At 37.9% G+C, this 23,717-nt stretch overlaps 1 protein-coding gene across 12 annotated transcripts in view; it reads left to right on the top strand.

Annotated features, from left to right (window-relative positions):
- The window catches only part of celf6 (CUGBP Elav-like family member 6), a 158,407-nt gene extending 145,334 nt beyond the window's left edge, over positions 1 to 13,073 (top strand). For 11 of the 12 annotated variants that reach the window (XM_084929549.1, XM_084929557.1, XM_084929573.1 and 8 more), the window contains one exon: positions 5,635 to 13,073. The gene's annotated coding sequence lies outside the window, so the exon portion shown is untranslated. Of the gene's footprint in view, positions 1 to 3,250; positions 3,331 to 5,634 lie in introns of all 12 variants that reach the window. The other variant, XR_014800309.1, reaches the window with a different exon arrangement.
- The last annotated feature ends 10,644 nt before the right edge of the window (positions 13,074 to 23,717 follow it).

Raw genomic sequence — 23,717 nt, 5'->3', positions numbered from 1 at the left:
ACTCCACTGGAAATCGATACAAGTTGTTTAGCAACAAATTTCCAAAAGCAATAATTTATCTCCTCAAATAGCATTAGACTTATGTCAGCTATTTGGCAATATACAAGCTGATCCTTTATCAAAGAAAAAACAATTAGAAGATCACCAATTATACAGTCAATTCAGACATCTAATGAGTATTAAGAGTAAGTGCAGCATGTTTAAATGTTTGTGCTCTATATTTATCAGTATTTGTCAGTCCCATTGTGGCTTCCTCTGGCATTCTGCATTTGGTGCACTAGAATGCAACAGTGTGTTCAATGTTAAAGGATACAGAAAACTGGCCTTTCTATATATCCATAGATATCAGTGATTCATACCATCAGCATGTATGGGACAACCATAATGTAAAAGCCTTTGTTCACTCAAAGACTTGTGCTTATAAACAATTATTAATCTAAGATATCGTTTTTGTTTTTTAGCTTAATCCTGCTCTATTGTAACTATTTAGTTGTAACCAAGGGTTATAGAGATGTTTTATGAAGTGAAAATAGTGTTGTATATTTTATTATGAAATGTCATTTTTAATGTTTCCACAACAACACGGATGCATAGTTGCATGCATAGTAACACTGTTATGACATTCTTTTACATAGTCCCCCAATTTCAAAGGCTCAAAAGACAGCTGATTGACAAACACTTGGCCAGATGAGGCCTATTCTCCTGCTATTGCATAAAAAATTAAGTATTTGTGTAGTTGATTATAAGTGCCGAACTTCCACTTGGTAACTTGAACTCCCAATAAAAGGTCTAGAGCGTCATTGTCACTGGAAGTGAAAGAGGCCATTAAAATTATTAAAGGCCTGGCAGAGCATCTCAAGGAAGGAAACACAGAATTTGATCATTTCCAAGTTTTAGAATTCAGCCAGTCATCCAAGTATTACAAACAGCACTTTTATTAAAGTATATGTTAGTTTGTTTTGAAAACACGCCTCATTTTTTGATTTTAGGTCCACTGTGTTTGTGTATAGAGGCAAAATTAAAAAAAAAAAAAAATCGTGCCACTGTCTTCACACTTATGGACCTTAGTGTATCTGCTGCAAGAAATCTTCTGTCAACAGCTCCCTATTAGGTACCTTAAAATGTGAGAGCGTCAATAAAAATCAATAAAAATACAGATTGCTTAAGGTAGCAACATGCCTCAATAGAATAATTCTCCATTGTAACATATAGGGATGCATCGATCTGATATTTAAATTGGGTACTGGGCCAATCCTGACTGAAAGTCTGGATCAGGTATTAGTCACAACAAGCAGATCTGTGAGGCTCATCTATTCAGTTCAGTCCTCTATTAGCCTGTGTTCATTATTCCCTTTTTCAGCAGAATGGCAATAGTTACTAACATGGGAGCTTATATAACACTGAGGAACCTAACAACCAAAGGTTTGAAGTTTGAAGGTTGGCTTTTACTCCAATGTAAACTGTAGTCAAATGTGTTTACATGACTGCCAATCCTTAATAACAATGCTTTAAGCTTTTCAGTCTCCCTCTGTCTCGTTATATTTGATTGTACACTTATTGGAAAGCTTTTATTGCAGGACATTGTACTGTCCTGAGATTAGGAGAAACTAGTGTGCAACAGTCTAATAACTCTTATATTGAGCTGAAACTAGACTAGTGCAAATTAATCCATGGTCATAAAGTCAGTAAAATGACATGCATTTATTTGTTACATTTTAATTAAAAGAAAATTAGGTGGAATTAAGTTCTTTATTTTAGATAGGACTGCTGTATTGGGTGATACCTATTGTACCTGGAAAAAGTTAGATTAGTGCATCTAGTCTCAAATAATTCATTTAATTATCTAATACAAACTACAGTTGTCAGTGAAAAGACAATATAAATACGTCGTAAACCAATTGCCTGGAAACTTTTGTATTACAATTACACAGGCATGTATTCTATTCTGGTATTCTATTCTATTCTACTAAAAAGCATTCATAGAAGGTGGTATCCTATACTGATACAGCTCCCTTTATCAGTTCTCTGATATAACTTGAATAGAGCTATCCTCGCTAATTAAGAAGATACCATAAGAAGAGAAAAGGAGTGAGTGAATTTGATTAAGGAGCAAATGGAAAATACAACAGCACTGAATGACATGACAGTCATTGAAATATTTTCAGAATGGCTCCAAGCAAACACATTTCCCATAATGACATTCTGTCACTTAATCAGTATGTGTGCGTACGTGTTTTTTCAATGTATCCCTCTGTCATTGTGCCATCTTTGTGTTTTGCTTATGTAATTACACCACTTTGGTTGTTTTAAACTAATAGACAGACCAATAATAAGTGATCCATTGAAATATTAAAGAAATAAATGCATTAACTTTTTGAAGTCAATTTGAGCAATTAGGTTAATAGATTCCTAAAAATCATGGCCGATAAAAACAAAGTGTATATTTTCTAGGTATTTTCTTTTAAATTATTGCACAAGCATTTATTATAGCAGGAGAGAGTACATTGGCTTGTTGGGCTTAAAGTAAGTAAAGTTCAACTGTTTAATTTTCTAAATTCCAACCCTAATGCGTTATTATGATGAAAAACTTTGATGAAACTCGAATGATGATTTTCTGTGTGTGCATGTGTGTGTTCCCTATAGGTAAAAACTTCAATATGTAGATAACTTCAGAAGGCCTTTTTTCTGTAACACTGAAAATTTTTGCTTTGAAGTTGAATTAAAAACACGATCAGACAGCATTCTCCTTTTCTGGTCTGAGGAGCCCTGCTACTCTGAAATTGCGTTCTGTGTCTTAAAGATAAACTTAATGCAAAAAACCTGAAGCACTCACTGTACAGCCACCCTCATAGCAAACAATGCAAGGCAAATCCAATTACTGTAGACAGGACAAGTTTCTGAAATATGCATTTCTGCCGTAAGGGTTATCTTTGCGAATATAAAAACATCAATTCAAACCTTTAACCTGCAGATGTTGTCAACCCAATAATATTTCACCACCACACTAAAGTACAAAGAGGCTTTTTTCTGTGCTGCACTGAAGATTATTTGCTCTGTTATTTCTGTTTTACTTGTCTTTTTTTTTTTCAGTTTTATGGTAATAACTATAATGACCTCATTTGATTTGTCAGGCAGAATAAGTGAGTATGGAACAAATAGATGGGGTGCTTTGAATTCTGACTTGAGGAAAAGAAAATCCCATTGTTTCTTTCCTTCTTTTGCACCCTTACCAACCTGGCAACCTGACAAGGCCAATCACAGTGTGAGGTGGCCTTTCTCCGCTATAGCCACACACCCCCACACCTGTCATGGGGCCAAGTTCCCTCAGCTGTAAGTTGAACCCATGGTGTCATTTTCTTTTGGATGACGTCATGTGGTGGGCCTGTGACTGCGTTGCATGACGTGGCGTTGATTGATATCTCTAAACTCTCTCTTTATATTCTGCCCTACTTTTATATATATTTATATATACTGTATATTGTATATTGGCAGTTTGTGGAGTGCAGTAATCGATGCCTTTCATGGCTGGTACCTGTAACTGACGTGCTGACTTGTTGGTTGATTATAATTGGAAGTGGCCTTTAACCCTTTGTGCTATTGTAATGTGTGCCCTTGTGATGTTTTACTTTCTCTTGTGGGGTTCATGTGTATGGATGTACTGTATTTTCGATTTCTCTATCTCTTCACATTCACATCACGAAGCGTTTTTTCTTCCAGAAAACTTTTATTCTTTAAGTCTACTTATTTTCAAAAAGGACCTATTTCTCTCTCTGTTCGACAGCTGTTTAGTTGAGAGATGGCCAAGATGACCCTATGTTTGTGAAGCCAATTAAATCTCTAACGTTCACACAGAGAGCACAGGCAAATGTTGACAGTCTACTTCCATCTGCACAGGGAGTACTTCAGCAAGATTGTTTTGTTTGCCTAACACGAGAATCACTTCCCATTTATTTATTTATGAGGGTGCAAACCAATTACACAGTGATAGAAAAGCTGCTGGCGGCACTACAGACCCGCGTACCCAAAATCCGTCCACCATACACCATACTGTACAGAGAGGTGTAAGTAGGGTACAAAAGATAGAATGAAATACAAATACCTGGATTGATTATTTGTGGCTGCCTGTTGCTTGTTATATTTTTAGTGTGATTCTAGCACCGCATAATTTAGGTATTCGGTTTTGCTGCTTGTATGTAGTACAATTTTTGCTCTATGTGTACAAAAAAGCAGCATACAAATTAATAGTGAAAAGGTCCTTTCTTTGCAAGTGAGTTTGTTTCCAACCCTCAAGGCCAAGACTGGTAAGCGTTAGTAGTTTTCATTGAGCACATTCTACCCTATTATTTCAGAAGCCCTGCAGGCGACTCTCCCAACCTTAGTCTATCCAGTGAACTCAGGGGGTGTCTAGCCAGGCACGCCAGGGGGCATAAGGTTTTTCTGGCATCAGCTATGCCTCCTAACTGCCAGGTGTCATTTATGGAGCCATCCAAGTAGGTGGTGGTGTGCGGAGGCATAATATTAGGACTAAAAGCTTGTGAAGGGAAAAGAAAGGAAGGAATTCTTTGTTACTGGACAAAGTTACTGCATGAAACAGTTGTGATGTTTTCAAAGAAGCTGTTTACTTGGGGAAAAAATGATCAATTTGAAAGCCACTGTGTGTTTCTACTCAGCTACATGTATAGGGAGAATTGCGAATGGCTTATAAAATAGGGCATCTGTAATTGGGACTGTTAGTGCTTTATGTTGCTAATGGCCGGGCTCGCTTTGGCACACATAAGAAATAAGTTTGAATCGCTGCTCCCCCATCTAAAAAGCAGATCTATTATGAAATGGTAACAAGCTCATTTACAGGAATGGAAAGGTAGAACAAAGAGCGTCTGGGCGCATGTTCTCGTCACAAAGTCAGACCCTTTCATGTTCACTCTCAGAGAGTGATTTGCTGTGATTTCATAGCCTTTCTTCACCCACATCATAGCTCACAACATATTAGGGATGATAGGCTGTAAACTAGATCTTTTATCAACCCAAAGCTCGACAGCACAGACACATTTAGTAACAGTGCAGCATATCAATCCAGCACAAAGGCAAGGGAGTTGTTTTTCATGCTATCCTAATTAGAGGTTAGTTCTTGAAATATGTATCATTTTCATAATGGACAACTGTCAGTTATTACGTGATTCTAATTATTGCAATATTAGAACTTGCACACACACTTGTCTCGTTTTCTTTATGTTTCCTTCTTGTTCCTTTGTAGCCTGTTTGTAATGAATTAACAAAAAGATGAATGGCAGCAACATCTCGGGCAACTTTTTTTTTCCAATCAGGGAGATGCAGTCAGTTTAAATTAGGCCTTCGCTGGATTAGTGCTGTCACAGTGTAGATGTCTGTTCCATATGGTTAAAACACAAATTTCCCACCCCACCTCTAGCCCACTTATTTCTGGTTGTGATTGACACGCTCCTCTTTTTTTTTTCTCTTCCCCGTCTGTTTCTCATGCTGTTGGCTGTGCCTGTCAGTCTGTGTGATAACCAGGAGCCAGCAACCCTGAGCATGTTTGCCACAGCCCCACTGAATCCACTCTCCTTATTCTCTCCTGTCTTTTTCTCTTCCTTTCTCTCTCTCTGTGTGTCACAGGATGAAGGGCCACAACACCTTATTTCCACAAGTGCAGTAAAAGTACAAAGACTTCTTGCTCTGCTACATATCATGAAGGAAGGGTGGTCCCTTGATCCTCCTGGAAAGCCGCTGAAAGATTGGGTGACTGAGAGAAGGATCCCAGAGTTGTCGGGTTTTTTTGTTTGTTTATTTATTTTAGTTTTTCTTCGCAAATGCCTCTTTTTTTCCTCTTTTGCTTTGGCGTCTGTGGAAGAAGATTTTTTGCAGAGACCAACTTTTTGCTGCTGTTTTTTAGACATGATGGAGAAAAAAAAAACCTTTATAGACTCATTATGCTCAAAGCATGCATACTGACACAGGATATAGATAAACACACAGAAAACAAACCAAACATACACATTTCAAAAATGCTACACTTAAAGAAAAAAAAAGGAAAAAAAAAACTTTGTACATGTATAAATAAGTGCAAATGCCAACACAAGAACTGAAGCAAACTCATGCGTGTGCGCACACACACACAAATAACACACAAACACACACACCAGCCTGCTGCCATTTTGGTTTTTGTGCCTACACAGGTGTTGTGCTCTGTGACAGGGCAAGCTCTGGATCGAAGAAGAAAACAAGAAGAAGAGGAGAAAAGTGGAGAATCCAGGATAATTTACATGCATCATTCCTTAGGAAATAGGGACCAAAGGACTAAACGCTTTTTAAAAGAATATAAATATATAAATATATAAATATATATTTAAAAACTCATACCTTGTAGCTGCAAGTATTACAATTTACTCGTAGTAAAAAAAACAAACAAAAACATTAAATCAATATCCAGTGGCCTACTGTAAGTATGAATAAAAGAACATGGAAATAATGTATAAAAAAAGACATGGAAACGTAGTATAGGGGCTGATCTTTTGCTCTGGATGCTGATTTAGCACCAGGTTGTAGAATAGTAGAGTAGACTAGAAAAAAAAAAGTGTAGATTTGCTAACTTTTGCTGTTGTTTAAAAAAATACTTGAAGTTGTAATGAAAATGGGGCAAAAGAGGGGTGGGATGGTGTGGGGGGAAACATTCATCTGCCCCTGTACGCAACAACTCTCTTTCTCTTGGATGTTAACGTATCAGCCACTGGATATCGCGCTCATCATGATGTACAAGTCACCGCACTCTCTGACAGATATGGAGATGATCTTCTGGAAGAAAACAAAAGAATAAGAAGAAAAAAAAGACTGACTTTACTGATGTCTGTGCTGGACAGGGTGCAGATGTTTAAGGCTTCACTGGCCTTTGTGTTCAAGCGACAATCCACTGTAAAGACCAAGTAAAATGGACATGGGGTGTCTTTTTTTTTGTTGTTGGCCTTTTTGTATTGCTACATGAAGTGTGAAATATGAAGCCACAAACTTCTAAAAGGAGATGATTAAAAGTGAGATGGACAAATGGATGGTCATGACCGAAAGAGTAAAGAGGGAAGGAGAAAAAAGTGATAGCTATTGTAACTGCCAGCAGAATGTATTTGGTTTAGTAATGAATTGGCTCTTGTGGTATCAGCATTCTCTCAAAAAAACAAAGTATGCCCATCATAAGCAGCCACAAATTTTGAGTGACATGTCAAGGATATGTGTGTGTCCACTGAAGCTGCTGCAAAACTCTAGACTGAGAAAAATTCATTCTTGTCTGTTGGCAAATTTCTCTAAAGATGAATTCAATTTACTTCTGTGTTGGAGGAAAGGAGTGCCGGCTTTTAGAGCACATTTACCTGTGTAATGTTAATTCCACTGTTAACATGCTCCCTGACCTGCGTAATGTACACATTATTCATAAAGTCCGTGGTAAAAAAAAAAGTAGAGCTTAATGGCCTCGATCTAAGATAATTCTAACAGTTACTCTTAAAATCATTCAACTCATCTTTAGCTACACTGACACTGATGCCAGGCACTCCAGTAGTGTCGTGTCTTGATTCAGAGTCCTGTAGCCTCTGTTTTTTTTACCAATTTACAGCTCTGGAAGCAGGCTCCTCTCTAAAACCAGATCAATATGTTTCGAGTGAGTCTAGGGGGAGGAGCAATGCTGTTTCAGTCACCACGAGCACTTCCCAATTTTCTCTGCCGAACACCAGCTCAAATCCATATACCAGCCCTCTAAGCACTGACAGCTGGCAAGGCTAGACAAGAGCAGGGAGAGAGTGGGGAGAAGAGGGGAAGTCAAGAACTCATCACACCGAGATCCTTTAAGCTGATGCTGGTAGGTGATGCCAGATGATTTAACCAAAAAAATTAGAAACCCTAATCAAGCTCTGGTGGCAAACAATATACATAATCTAATCATAATCTGTGTTATATGCTTTCAAAAGCAGATTAAACAGTCAAGTAGGACCTCAAGTTAATACTTTAGGCACCAGTCCAACAAGCTCATGTTAAGTAATGAGAGTCTTCTTCTCCCTCTTTTTTGTTGAACTAGAAAATCAGACCAGAATTGGTCCAAATCACTAAAGAAGGGACTGATTAAATGTGCCAGCAGATTTCATAGTTTTTAATATACTGCCTTTGCCACTTTAAAAAAAAGCTGAAGGTACTAATTTCAGCCCTTGATATTAACATTCCACGTAGCACTTCCTTTTCTCCCGTCCTTAGAGCAGCCATGCCTTTCTAAATCACGGCACAATTGTTTAGCGGCTCTCCCGTTGGAGCAGCATTTTCGAACCTACCTAATGCCTGTGCTCACTACCCTTCAATTATCTCTTGCACCACATTAGACATGCTATTTCACCTTTCTCCCTAATCACACTGTAATCATCAGCCTCTATACATTAGCAGCAACCAAGTGAAAAATCACTGGGATAATCACTTGGACCAAATGACGGGAGAGATGGTCCCCTGCATGCACATGGATGACAGAAGGAAGATTAGGGAGAATTATGTTTGCGCCTACTCCCTGGCAAGGCTGGTGACAGCTGACCTGGCACCAATAATGTAGCCGAATTTACCGAAGAGGCAATGCAGGATGAGGGATAAAACCTTCCATATCATAGCAAGGTTTTAATGTTGCAGAGTAATTTGACCAAAAACTAAAAGAGAAGGGCAGGTAGCAAAATTGATTTAGTTTTTGTTTTCTATCACAAACATTGCAGCAATAGTTGCTTAAAACTGGGTCAAATCCAAGATTTTTTACTAGAAATCCTCAATTCTGTTACTGTTCAGCTGCTGTGAGGCCTGTTGTTGTGAATTTTCTTTCAGCAGCAACACCGCATCTCAGAAGATGATGCCTGCAAGTTATAGCCTCATTCATATATATATATATATAGATATCTATATATCTATATATATATATGGTTGAATGAGGCATGGTTGAATATATATCAGCTCTTAAGGACTTCTTAAGGATTGCCTTTAAATACTGTTTGGTAAAACCCAGCCCTCCCTCTGTCATTTCATTTGACATGTGTTACTGATAGATGGAGCTTCGTGAATTAATGTGAAGTAGGTAAAAACAAAGCCATGTTCTACAAACCATTTATGCTCATTATTTAAGTGAAGCTGAACTAATCAATGGGAAATCTAATGTTCCATGAGCAATGCAATATCCTCTGCTTGTCTTGGCCATCTCTAGAATACATTTCCAACACGAACCTTGCATGGTTGATCCTGTAATCTTTTCTGTCTTATACCAGATGCTGTACTAGTTCCCACTACTAATGGCAGGTTGAGTCCCCAGTGAGCCAAAACTCAGCCTAGCCTAGTATCCTGCTGTCTGCTTGGCTAACAGTGCAGCGATCATGTAGCATATCTGCTATGCCAGGGCTAAATTAGGCAATGTGAAATCAGTACTTCAACATTTTTAAAACGGGTGCTCCTATTACATTTACACTCCAGGGAGAATGTTGCTGAAGTGTTGTGCATTAAAAGCAGAAATAGCTGTGAAACACTAGAACTGCACTGAAACTACCAAAATGAGGAAAAAAATAGAAAGAAAATAGATCTTCTCATTACCCATTTATTAAAGAGGCTCTTGTCTGATTTGCCCTTAGCCTGGACTGGAGACAAGAGCAGACTGAGGCTATGTTTCACCTCTAAAATCACAGACAAATGTCAACCCAGCAGGCACACTACCAAGCTGTTGCCAAACTGTGATTTGATATTTGCCGTCCAGCTTACAAAAAGAAAATGTAACTAAGCGTTTTTGCCAAAAGAAATACATAAGATTTGAATAAGTTCTTAGAATATAATATTTAGCATGCTAGGCAAAAGAAAAAATATATATGTGAACATGAAAAAGTATAAATATCCCCAAAGAGGTAAAGCTTATCTTCTCTATCTTCTCATACTGCACTGCCTTTATTTGCCATTTTTCAATCAGTGATGAGCAAAAGTAATACTTAGGTATAGTCAGTTCTTTGTGAGCATTTAAACCATTTGCCTCTGGCTTATGCACCTAGAAATTTGGAGGTTATATAGTATGAAGTATGCCCCTTTCCTCAGTTGCCACTACACCACTTTTCACAAGATCTGTCTGCTTAAGGAGCATGTATCCTTAGAGGTTCCCAGCCAATGGCAGGGCAGAGCACAAGTCTGTTTGAGAATGAATCTCCCACCCCTGGGTGCATAACACTCACCCTAAAATAGCAGTGATTGTCAAGGAAAGGAAGTGAAATGTAATTGACTGAAAGTGGAGCGATAATTAAAGGAACCTGTTGGACAGGAGGGAAGAAATTAATGCTTCTCATTTAATAGCTGCTTTGGGAGAAAGCTTTTTCAGCATCTTGGTTTAACGCAGTGAGGGTTTGCTGTGGAAATGAGATTTTGTATTGAAAAAGGTAGCAATGGAAATAGTGGAAGCAGGCACTGGGTGGTGGGGGTGCTGTGTGCTTAACTGAAACTCCACAAAATCACTCCCAATACTCAGGGCATCAGGGACTATGATGTCATGATTAGTGGAGAGGTTCAGAGCCTTGCCTTACCCCTTATCCTGAAGGCATTTGAGTAGATAAATATGAGGACAGCAGAAGCTGTACGATCACATGTCACTGTGGGGTGTCCTGAGCCAGCAGAAGGGCTGATGAACCACCTAATATTGTGCTTTGGATTTATAGTATTACCATCCCATTCAAAGAGAAACAAAGAAACACAAAAGATGCCATTATCAACCCAACACTGCACAGTGGTTTGCTGAAGGTATGAAATTATGTTCAGAAACATGTCTGAAAGAAATGAAGACAAAGACTTTTTTAATTTCTTAATGTAAATAGACTATAAAATACAAAAAAACAGAGGAAGGTTGTACAGCAACTTGTGTTGAGAAGTCCAACTCTGTGGGACAATGATGTCAATATAAAATGTATCCACAGCAGTGCAGGGATTTAGGAGAGTTTTAGTCCTTATAAGCCCCTTCGGTTTGGGCTGTGAACATGCATCCTACAACTCTAAGTGTCTGGCCAAGGCTTAGAGAGTATTTGACTTAGTGTCAAACCTAAGCCATGGCCCTGAAGTGATCCGGTAATTAAGATTCTGTGTACACCGACATGTCATGATTTTTCTGACAGAAGAAAGATCGCCTGTGCCGTAATTGGATTAGTCCAGTTGGGGCTGATGAACAGATATGACAGACAGTAGAGTTCATCCATCTGCATGCTTTCCGCTTGACAGTGTGAAAAAAACCATCAGCCAGCACCACTCTTTTTTAAATTCTTTGGAAGTAAAAGTTGAGGCTTTACAGCATTTAAGACGCTAGTTTTAGAAAATAAAACTCCAGGTTACAGTGTGTTCAACATGTACATAAACCATTTTGGAATCAAACATTTAATACACATGGTTTAAAATATACGAACACGGTTAGGTTGAGTTTAGAGGAAGGGGACAAACAAGAGAACTATGTTGATCCCAGCAGAACCCCCTGCTTGCTTGACCCAGTCTGACACTGCTCTCCTGACCACACAGCTGCATTACACCTGTACATACAATATAGCTTATTTTTCAATTCTGTTAAACATTCTTTATAGGCCGTACAATAGATCATGTTCAAACAGAAAAAAATAAAGAATAGTTAATATATTTCAGTGAAACTAAGAAAAGGAACCTATGAAATAATTTATCAAAAACAGAAGATAAAATGATTTTATTTCTTGTAGAGTGAAGCACGGATGTTCAGAAATGGGATTTTATACTCATGTTTGAAAATACGTCTTTATTTTGTCTCTTTTGTTTTGTTATTATCGGTTGAAGCTGGGATAGACCCATTGTCATGAGGTTTATTCAGATGTGCTTTGATCATTGTTCTTTTTTTTTCATTTAAGTTTTTTGGCTGCACAATCCCTGTGTAAAATCCCTTGTGGATTGGAAAGTTCAAAGAGATTTTGCTCAATGAAAGCTCTTACATCAATACAAGAATTAGCAAACTGCACTGTAAAAGGATGATTGATGGTACTGGTTTTGTGGATTCAGAAAAAAGGGTCCTTTGCACAACTGAGGTTAAAAGGATCAGAATTGCATGTTCAAACGCAATTTTATTTTTGGGACCTTTTGTTGTTTTAAGAAAAAAAAATCAAACTTTGCCATCAGATTGTTTTGGCGACCTATGCTGCCATATGTCATTATGTTTAAGCCATTGTTGCTTTCCTGTAATGAAGTTCTCTCTATGTCCTTTTCTTGCCTTATCTTTTGAAGGGTTAATTGTATTTATTGACCTGATTTTCATATCTTTTTTTGTTCATGGGACAGTTCTTCCACAGGTTGTTATCTGATGTGACACCATCCACTGAAGACATTGTGCCAAAAGTAGATCACACTGCTTTTCTCCAGTTTTTTGGTTTGTTATGTGAGGAGGAAATTCTGCCTTAAACCCAGCCTGTTCTCTCTGACAGTACTACCTGTGAACAGTGGTCAGACACGCTGTATTCTGGGGATGCCAAATGTTCTTCGAAACAAACACTCTGCCAGAATCAGTTTTGCCTCAAGCTCATTCTGACACAAATAAGGATGCGGTCATCCATTACCATTTCCATTGGTTACAAGGACCAAAATGTAAACAAACTCAGATAACTGAGAAGTTTGCTCCAATCAAGCATTCAAATGAGAGCCTTTAAAGTGTTCGTATTTAGTCATAGGCAATTTTGCACCATGAAGAGTTTTACCATGAATCATTGCATTCCCAGCTTCACAGTCTAATTTCACTGTTGTTATTCATTGCCATAAAAACTCACAATCTATTTAGGTATTTAAATTTACAGTGAATGAAAAAAAAAACTCATTTATTTTGTTGTTTTGTTTTTTTTTTGTCTTGAACAATCTGAGTTACTGTTTTCTTTCTTTTCGTTTGAAACAGAGATGTAATTTGAATTAGCATTGGCTCTGGTCCGTTTCCCTGATTCAGGATGATATTTCCCATAGTGCTCCTGAACTCTGTAGTTCTCTAGTTCATTATATTCTGCTTAGACTAAAATAAAGCACAGTCCTGTAGAAGACTGAGGCTCCTTTGTCTTTTTTATCCATATACATAGCCCGATTAAATAACTCCTAAATGTTTGGATCTAGCATGATGTGAATGTATGACCCCGTTTCCAAAGATGTGAAGTGTTCGGTGTCGTCTTGTCACTTGGATTGTGGAGAGAATGCATTTAGGACATGTCATTGTATTAATTGAACTAACAGCACTAACCATATCCGAATACCAAATTAGATGAGACGGTTAGTAGAAAATCGTTTTAAAAAGGGCGAATAATGCATAATAAATGAAAGGGAGATTGGAATAGGGAGAGGAATAAATTGTGAATTGATTAAAAGGAAATGGATATTCAGTCCTTGTCTTATGGAGGTGTTACAGTAGAAACAAAATCAGGTGCAATTTGTGGTACCAGTTATCATCTGTGAATAAGAAGCAGGTGGTCATTCCATTAATCAGAGGCTTTTCTCATGCTATTTTTTTATTGACAAAGAATATGGCCAGGGTCCATTCTATGGCTCAGAGACCCCTCCTCTGTCAGAGTTACCCAGCAGTCACCAGGTGCCTCAGAACCTATAACAATGAAATGAAAATACCACACAATATTGCAACTAACTTGAACCCCCCAGTGGACTATAGATCTTTGCAGATCAACATGGTTCAGCAATTTCCAGCAGCCACAACTGTCCATCACAGCAGAAGGAAAACGTCAAAACTGTGTGACAGTAATTGTTCCTAGAAAAGAGTACGACACCCAAGGGGCCATCAATGACCAAACCATCCCATGACACCGAACATCATTTCTTGTTTATAGGTCTCTTTGCTGTGTCTGTGCAGTAGCATTCATGTGGAAACAGATTTATGGTTGCTAAATTTGCAGGTGATAAAAAGGCAAAGAGTGGCCAGTTGGGGCACTAACTCTTGGCTTTTCACATGCTGACTCCCGTGCTGATTCTCCAGGGACTTGCACTCATTGTGCAGCAGACACTCCATGATTCCACATGACAAACTGGATTGTTCCTTGAGTGAGTCCTGCTGAATTATTTTGGTCCTTTCGATTGCATCTCCTACCCCTGAGATTTTCCTCCACTGTTGCCTTTGAGCCATAAGCCTCGACAGCCACCGTTGTCGATACTCAATCTGTTCTGTAACCCCTAAAGCTGATGAAATGTGCTAACAGGGGTTTGTTTGTTTGTCTCCAGGAGGGGGGCCAAGGGAAAGAAAATGGAACAACAAGACCCTTTTGACAGTTCCATTTTTTTCCCCCAATGTTTTGGAGTGAGGGATAATCATGAAGTATGGATTGGATAGGGGAAAGTTATTACGTTTTGTTGTCTTTATCCTTGTTTGAGTTGTAAAAAAAAGGTCAGATTGTTCCAAACATGGCTCTTTGCAGTTCCTTGGTTTATCCTCAATTCTGACTGCCCTTCTCTCTCAGTACGGAAAGAGAAAAATCGTTTTTTGCACTTCTCTCAGCCTTGTATCCTTCTAAGTCTTCAGTGTAAATTTGACAAACACACAACCTCCTCCTGTCTGGCTGGAGTGTTTCTTCTGTGTATTTACTTTATTGGTGATTCTGATTGAGATGGGGTGGTCTTATGAAGCTCAAATATCGTAGCTGACAGCAAAAGCACAGATAAGAAAAAAACTGGTGCTAAAAAGATTAGCCTCGATCCTTCTAGTGTCCTCAAGCAAGTGTCTTCAGGATTTGAGTATCACATCATTCACATCAATAAATGCACTATAAGTGAGAAGTGCAGTTTGTGAACTTAATTGGCTATTTCAGACAGCACATGCAGTTCGGGATTTTTTTTCTTGCAGTTTACCAAAGAATGACAACAAAGCTTCAGATATTACAGTCAAAATTATATTGCATATATAAAACTTATTTTTTGTTTGTGTTTTTCTTTTTATTTATTTTTTTCAAAATGCACCTTAAACTACGGTTAAAGCTTAAGATAAAAAAGACTGCCCTTTTTCCTCATGTGGGACATGTCATTAAAACAAAATTTTAATGGATTTATGATAAATTGAACCAATTTCATCATGTGTGTTTTGCAGCTGACACTAATATGTAATTTACAGAAAAGCACTCCAGACCATTACTTTCAAAAGCTTTTAAATCTATGTCATGTGTCACATTATACCAAGGAAAGGCTTATATGCAGGTAATTGTGAATAATAGCCTTTCAACGTCTTAACTATGCCCTACACAAATATTTACCATATTGACTTATCTCTTGTCACTTACCATGCATTTAGCATCTGACTTTTATCGTCCATTAATCTATCAATGCATCCATTAGGGACACTCAACCATCCGGGAGCCTCTGCACACTCCAATGGGCCTATTAGCATGTCCCTTAATGGGAGACATGCTGCAAACACTAAGCACAAGTTATGCCACCCAGAATAGTGAATCTGTTGTCAACACTTTTTAAATTGTAGTTTTACATTTGTTCTCCCTCTTTTTCTTTGTGCATCTACAAGTCTCTGAATGAGGCTCTCATTGGCTGTGACTAAGTGTGGCAAGTTTCAGCTGCATCCCTCTTAACATGCAGATTCTTAAATAACAAAAGATTATAACTAACTGAAAGTGTGAAGAAGACCTGGGCAAGCAAAGCTGCACAATCCCTTTGATCCTATTATGTATTACAAAAGCGTAATCAATATCTAATCAAGGGGAATACAGCATGCCATGTCTTACAGAGCTCTTTGTTGTTAGAGGTGAGGTTGCCATGGCGACTGGACAGGTGTGAAGAGCTTAGGCTGCAGTGTTATTGATGAAAATTAAGAAGCATTGATGAGACTTGAAGATGCTGGGATTGAAAAGGGAGATAATTAAAGAGAGAGCTGCAGTGGGAGACATGGCGAAGGTGGAGACAAAAGAGATTTAAGTTGGAGATATAAGGTGGAAACTTGGGTATGTAGCCTTCTGTCTACAATGCTTTCCACGAAAACTTCATTAAAATAATTTACTCACATGTCCATGTGATCTCTCCTGAATCAAAGGAAGCTTTTAAACCAAGAGTAATGTATTAGTATCTATACTTTTGCAGTTTTCTTTTATATTAATAGGTTGGTAGTAACATTGGTTACATTGATTATTTTAACAGTTCAATTTTTCTCAGTTTGTTTTCCGAGAGCAGCCTGAGAAGGCCAACAACAACAGCTAAGTCTGTTTGTTAAATGTCCAGATAAAGTCCTGGAAAATACGAGTTAACATACAAAGTTCAAAATTTATGTTTGGGAGAAAAATGTAAGCAATGTGAGGAAGTAAGGGAGACAAATGAACAAACCTCGCTTGCTCAATAGAGCACCTAAAGGTTCATCAATGCTTTTTTCACAAGATTCCTCATTATTAATTAAAATCTAATTGTATTTCTTAATAAAGCCACTGTAGAGAAACACATCTCCCAAAACCTGCTGGCCACCCCTATGAAAAAATTCTGAAAGCCTGGATTATGCACATTTGGAAAGTAGCTTCAAACTTAGCTAAATCAGTAACTCAGTATAAGTCTAAATCATGTTCAAACATCAGGCTTTTCCATCATTTCAGGTTAACAATTCTTGAATTCATGGAACTTGGAACACCACCATTACAGTCTCAGGCCTTCACTTTTATATACCGTATCCCTTTCTCTCTCATTTCATCGTGGTTCATAGGGTGGTAAAACTGTAACTGTAACTCTAAGGGAAGAAAAAGTATGGCTAAAGAAGGCATCAAAACATCTGAGTCATGGCTGACCAGGGCAAAGTGAAGATGATGTCACTGCACTGCACAGCTTGTGCTCCAGAGGAAAGCTTGTCAAACGCTGTGCCTGCACCATGTCTACTTCTCGACCCTTAACTTGTCTGAGCAGCAGCAGTCCGGCATGTTCCGTCCATTCTCGTCCTCAGCTATGCCCAGTCCCACAGAGAACTGTCCTTCAACATCTGATTAACACTTGAGATAATAGGTCATTAAAGTTCCCCTTCAATCAATGAGTCCAATCGTGTAATCAAGGCCTAGATTGAATGAACCAAAACCAGCATGGAGCCCAGTGGGAGAGATCAGCCTTTAATCAGTATTGGAGTGAGTGTTGCTTTCATCTGTAGATGTACACAGAATAAAACTGCTGTGGCTGAAACCACGCAATGGAAAACTTGATGATGCTTTTCTCACTTTGAAATGAAAATTTATTCATGAGCCTTGTGAGGTCAAAATCTGTGAAAAAATCTAGTGTAAAATCTTAATAAACCAAGAGGTTCTTGTGATGGGTACTTTTTTTTCCTACCTATTAACAGTAAGTGAATTTCCCTTTGCTAAAGTTTTATGACCCCCAGGTCTCTTATGCTATCCAAAAAACCTGTGGGTGTGCAACATACAGCCTCTTTGTTTCTGCATAGCATTAACTTTGGAACTTGTTTAAATCTTACTTGGTTTTTCACAGTTCAGTTTTTGACAACCTGCCACCTTTCAGTATATGAAATGTCATAATTTCTCATAAATAACACATATATTATTACTTTCTGATAATTATTTTAATCACACAGATACACAATCATCACTTAGTCTTTTGAATAATTATGCAAAGCCTGCACACAAGCCTGCAACTTTGTATAGTGTGTGTGTGTGTGTGTGTGTGTATGTGTATGTGTGTGTGCGTGTGCGTGTGTGTGTGTGTGTGTACTAGGGTACATGTGTGCTAAACCACTTGAGTGAGTAGCTATTGCTGAATGATAGCTGAGCTAAAGTGAAAGAATGAAGCCTGGTGACAGAGAGATCAGAAGGATCAAGCATTATTATCAAAAATGACTCCAGTACTCCCTACTGTGGCCTCACAGCTTCCTCCAGTCAAGTTGTTGTTTGTTTATTGTGTTTGTGTGGATAGTCCATCTTCTTCAATCAATGCTATTTCAGCTTCCATTAAAAGGAGACGAGATGAGCCAAGGATGGAAAAGTTAAGATAATAATAGGAGGTGAGGACACTGCCTATTTGTCATTTTTTTAAATCACTATTCAGATGGCCAAAATATCCAAAACATTAATTAAATCCAAAGAAGTCAGAAAATGTCATGTCATGTTATGTCATCTTCTCTGGAAATAAAGGCATCCAGACATGTATTTCTCCCATTAATTCAACACTGGTTTGTTCCTGTAAGAACTGTTACACATGATGCCAATGTGGTTCATAAAAAGACATATCACTGCAGGGAAGTGTGCCTAATTCTGTTCTGAGAGTAGCTCTCGTAAAGAGACACTGTGGCTAGCCTACTAATAGAGCTGTGAGGGGAGAATGATGCAACTCGGAGGCAATGCTTTAATTTGCCCTTGGTTTCGCACACGCGTCTAGGAACAGCCACTCTGTTCCAAAGCTGATTGGCCCGTTTACCTTTAGACATGGGCCAACCACTCGCCTCCAAGGTATGAGGTAGCTGGATTTAGCAAGTGTTCAATTTTGTTTTGCTGTGTTCCTTTTTTTTGGCATGGGTAGGTCAAATCAAGTAGATGCAATCACTGGGGTTGTAGGTGAAATCCTGGAGTCTTACACCTTTTCTTGCAACCCTGAGCGCATATATGACTATTTACCTTACATATTACGTTTAAATGTTTAAAGTTCTTTCTTATCAAAGATGTTTGTAGTTCAGGCCCACTGAGTCCAGAATGCTATTTGTATCTTAGCAACCTGTGCAGCAACAGAGGACGATCCAGAAGCTACTTATTAACCTGTTGCTATGACTACAGCAGTAGGCAATAACTCAGAAGATGCCTTAACCCTTTCACTCTACACTGCTACGCCAAATCAACAGGCAGATAATATTCAGAACATTTGGTGAATTTAAGAATCAGAGGATTCTTATTACTTTTCTAAGTATACATTTTTGCATGCACATGTGTGTTTTTCTTTGCTGTATCCCTAGCAGAATATTTTTGCTCTACAAACCAAAAGAAGTCAAATAATCAATGCACCACCTCCATGAAAACAATAGCAAAGTTATTTTTCTTTTGTTTTCCTTCTTGAAGTGTGGAGAATACTTAATTGCATATGCATAGATGTATTCCACAGGATATGTCTCGCAAGCCCAATCAAACTGACATACCTTTGTGAAGGGATACAGATGTTTCCATTTTTTCCTGTATACCTGCTAAGAGGAGCACTGAGTGATGACAAATGTTTTCCACACGCAGGTTGAAGCATGTGTGAACTGATTTGAATTGATGTTATTCCAGGAGAAATCAATGCAGTTTTTTTCTCGGTGTTTTTTTTTTTTTTACAGCTGCAATTACGCCCCTCACGTCAATTCATCAAGAGATTTGCATGAGGTAATTGTTGGCACCACGTCTACTGATGCATTTTTATTACATTTCAATTAGGAATTGAATCCAATTAGGAAAGTCATTCCAATCAACAAACAGGAGTCCCTCCTCAACACAAAGCCTGAAGAGGCTGCTAAACTGAAGGACAGACACTGTGCCAGAGGCCCATCTATTGTTTAATCCAATCCAAACCAATATGATGCATTGTAACACAGGAATATAAAGTAAAATCAGTTTATTGACGCAGCCTTCTGACACCTTTGTATTTTTGTATACATTTTCTTCATCATTTTGGTACAAATAAAAACTAATAGGCACTTAATTAATTTCTCTTTTTTATTTTTCTTTTGTTTGGATTTTGTTTGGGTACATTAAGACATCAAAGTAATCGCACAAGGCAGCCAACTACTGAGATTTCAAATTTATTAATTTTCATTAATTATAAATTGCCGAGCATTTTAAGGACTTCTTACAAGTCTTTTATTATGATTTCCAAGAACTTAAGCCATGGAAAAAATTAGGTAAAACACAGACGTGAGGGTGCAGATAGGAAATTCACTAACTATAATAAAAGATGTTTTGTTAGGTTGTTGTGAAGTAAAAATATAATCGTTTGGGTTGGGGGGGGTTGTTTCTTGCAAAGCACTATAAGTCAATAACTGAAGACTGTTGATGTTTCAACTAGTGATATAGTAGTATACACACACACACACACACATATATATATATATATATATATATATATATATATATATATATAAAGTTTATGTAATATTCACAAAATATACCAAAGACCTAACAACCAGCTAACCCTGATATTTGCTCACTCAGGAGATGAGACAATATTAATAAAAACACACCAAGTAACCCGACCTGAAACCAAAACTCAGGAGTGTTAAGCAATGTGTTTTTTCGCTAGGCAAACACTCAATACCTATTCAAAAGAAGCCTAGAATTCGAGGTTGCTTTCTAATACCATTACATCATGTTAAAATCCTTAAAAATAAATAAATTAATTAATTTAAATATGTATATCAAAACTTGTTCCGAGACAATGGAAAGCAGACGGGATGGTGGTGGCTGCTTCTGGCTTGCAGAAGCGCTGTGCCTTTGATCTCGGGGAAAGAGCAGAGTTAAGTCTACCAAGTGTTTGTGTGCACGGTGCTACTGCCCCCTGGGGGAGAAGCTAGGGATAATCGGAGCTGGGAGCGGCAGATGGCTCATGCAGCTTCAGCACCAAAGAGCACTCTTTCTATCCACCAACAAGGAAACTCGTGAGGAGGAAGTACTCCCCTGGGTTTCTATCATCACCACACTAATCGAATCAGCCTTAGGAAAAAATGACAGCTTGGCTAACTTAGGTTGTTATATGGCCGTGAGCGCTAATAAACAGAACTGTTTCCATATCCATATGCAACATCTGTGGGAAAATGAGAGGATGTGTAGCACGTCTATCTGGTTTTATATTTAAGTTTCGGGTTTTTTTCTGTCTTCCTTTTTTCTTTTTTTGTTCCGTATATGTATATAAATACATTCCTCAAATTCCCTTTTTTTCCGGATCACTCTGAAGCAGATGCAAACACACACATGGAGACAAAAATGCAGCTGCGGCAAATGGAGGTGTGCAGATTGCCCACTTAGACTGTTATATTATCTTTTTTGTGTTTACTTTCTATTCTCTGCTCCCATTTTCAGTCTTTCTTCGGTGCTTTCTTTGTGGCTCTGTCAGGTGTGTACGTCTATTTCCTATCCTCATTGTCCTGTCTCTTGTCATCCTTTCACCCGTCCCTCATCTATCCGCCATCATCAAGGACCCGGTGGCCTCCTACGTAGTGCCAGTGGAGAGAAGGGTCTGTATCTCAGCAACGCACCTAGCAACAGCTCCTCGTAACTATGGATTATAACCTGTTGCCAAGGGAGACAGAGATGGAGGATTGATTTTGTTTTCCTTTTTTCTTTTTTTAAGGGATAAAATTCAAAGTGAATTAGATACATGAATAAAAAATGCATCAGACAAGGCATTTATGAATGGTGACATTATTCATTTACAGTTTAATCCTTGAGCTTTACCTTGATATAGAGCAATAAAGATTAGCAACAAATGAGCAACAAATACATTTTTATCATGTAAAATTCTTTTTGGCAGATCTCTTGCACTAATTGTTTATGGACTATGCTGTCAGTACTATCTATTAACATCATTCATTTATTCATTTTATAACAATATAGATAAATTATGGAGTTTTGTTGACCATAAAATTATTTAATCATCAAATGACAATTTAACGTACTGTGTATATTTAAAGGTGGCAATACATGTATTTAAGATAATTTAGAATTTAGAATTAAATACAGGCATAAATTAAACTATTAGTCAACCGTTTTTATAATGAATACATGCGATTTAGGTTTAGATGAATCTGCAAACTAATAAAATATTAGAGTAAAAACCATAGAATTTGCCATAGAAATTTAGCAGGTCAGTAAAGCAAAATGCATTTACATGACTGAACAAGATGAAAGGTTCTTTGTGCTACAATTCAAGTTTTAGTTTTTTCTACTTTTAAAGTTCATGAAAAAAGGTTACGGTGTATTAACACAAAGACAGACTGTTTTTAATGTCTATTTGTTTCAAGATTCAAGAATTAAGATTTTTTTATTTGTCACATGCATAGTGATACGAGTACAACACACAGTGAAATGTGTCCTGAACTGCTCCTTTGACTGTGCAAGACATAGACAATAAGTAAATTAAATAAATGTACATTGTGCAATGTTAAAGTGTTTTGTGCCATATTAGCACAGCAATGTATTGACAGTTTAGGACATAATTTGGTTCTTATCACCTAAAATGGTAAATGGTAAATGGCCTGTATTTGTATAGCGCTTTACTAGTCCCTAAGGACCCCAAAGCGCTTTACACAACCAGTCATCCACCCATTCACACACACATTCACACAAAATGTCAAAATATACCATTTTCCCAGGTTTGCCCCAATGTTTGCATGCAAATGTAAGTTGACACATTAGTAAAGCAAAAAGAAACCAATGCTCTAATAAGAAATGAGCACACAAACACAGTGACTCTGTGAAAAGTTTCGCTTTCCCCTCTTCATTTTGGTGCTTCTCAACCATTCTCTCCATCACCCACTCTCTGATGAGTGCTTTTACATGGCCACACAAACTTGTCATTAAACTAACCCACTATTTTCCATCACCTCTGAGCTAAATTACCACACTCTCCTTGGCATCCCGTGGACCAGCTTGTGGATATGAAAGCCCACAATTCCCCTGCTATCACCTCTCTGGGCACTCGCAAGTGCACTAATGATAGCCTGCCACCGGAGAGCCGGTGGAATGGAGCAGTAATGTCCTTGGAAAGTGCAAGCTGGTGAGCACGCTGTGGGAGAGAGGCCTGATCTATGTCAGGCTCACTCTCTCTTTTGGTGTGGTTAGTCAGCATCCTCAGGCCTCTGTGCTAATGGGCAGATAGGTTGAACCCTGATGGCTGGATGCTTGTGATGGGGTCCTGAATCTGACAGAGGTCTGTACCATTAGCTCACCAGTGTTCTCGATAGAGAGAGTACTGATGAACACATGTATGAGCATGTATGCACACACACACACACACGCACACACACACACGCACGCACACACACACACACTAAATTTTGCCATACTGCTGCCTTGAGTGCATACCAAGCAGGTAAAGTTTTATGCCCTTTTCTTAGTCATAGTCATTACTGATCTCCCAAAGCTATATGAGGGAATGTTATGTAAATTGTTTACGCACACAGAGATCTACACACATCAGACACATAGTAAATTCTAACCCGTATACAAATCATACTATTCGTTGTACTTATTTTGTACACCGTCTATTATTAGTGATGAACTGTATATATGTTAACAATACAGAGTGAAAATAAACCTTTCACTATATGACTTTCTATAACTATATAACTTTCCATCACATTGTATAGTAAAAAGAAAAATGCATACTATTTTAACACTGTTATTAATCTTTTATTTATTTTTTTTATTTATAATACACTTTCCTTTAATTAGTTTTAATTTATTTGAGTGGTCTGTTTTACTGGTTGTTCACTTTACTCTTTTGATTTCGAAGCTTATAAAAAAGTAAATTTTATAGCTCTTCATTATTTTTTATTTGCCAGTGCAATTCAAGAGATTCATATTTCCTCAATTTTAAAGCATAAACTGTTCTTAGCATAGCACAAATTAAAAAGAAGTGTTTTTTGTTTAAGCTGTTAGTGTTAGTGCACAATGCCTAAACACTGAAGCCTAAATATATAGTCTTATTGGTTTTTGTTGTTCATTGGATATAAATACAAAAAAATTGTA

This window comes from Perissodus microlepis, chromosome 1 (genome assembly GCF_051167445.1).
Source record: "Perissodus microlepis isolate ML-2025 ecotype Zambia chromosome 1, ASM5116744v1, whole genome shotgun sequence".
NCBI lineage: Eukaryota > Metazoa > Chordata > Actinopteri > Cichliformes > Cichlidae > Perissodus > Perissodus microlepis.
Note: the sequence above shows the minus strand (reverse complement) of the source record. Positions and strands in the feature narration are given on the sequence as shown.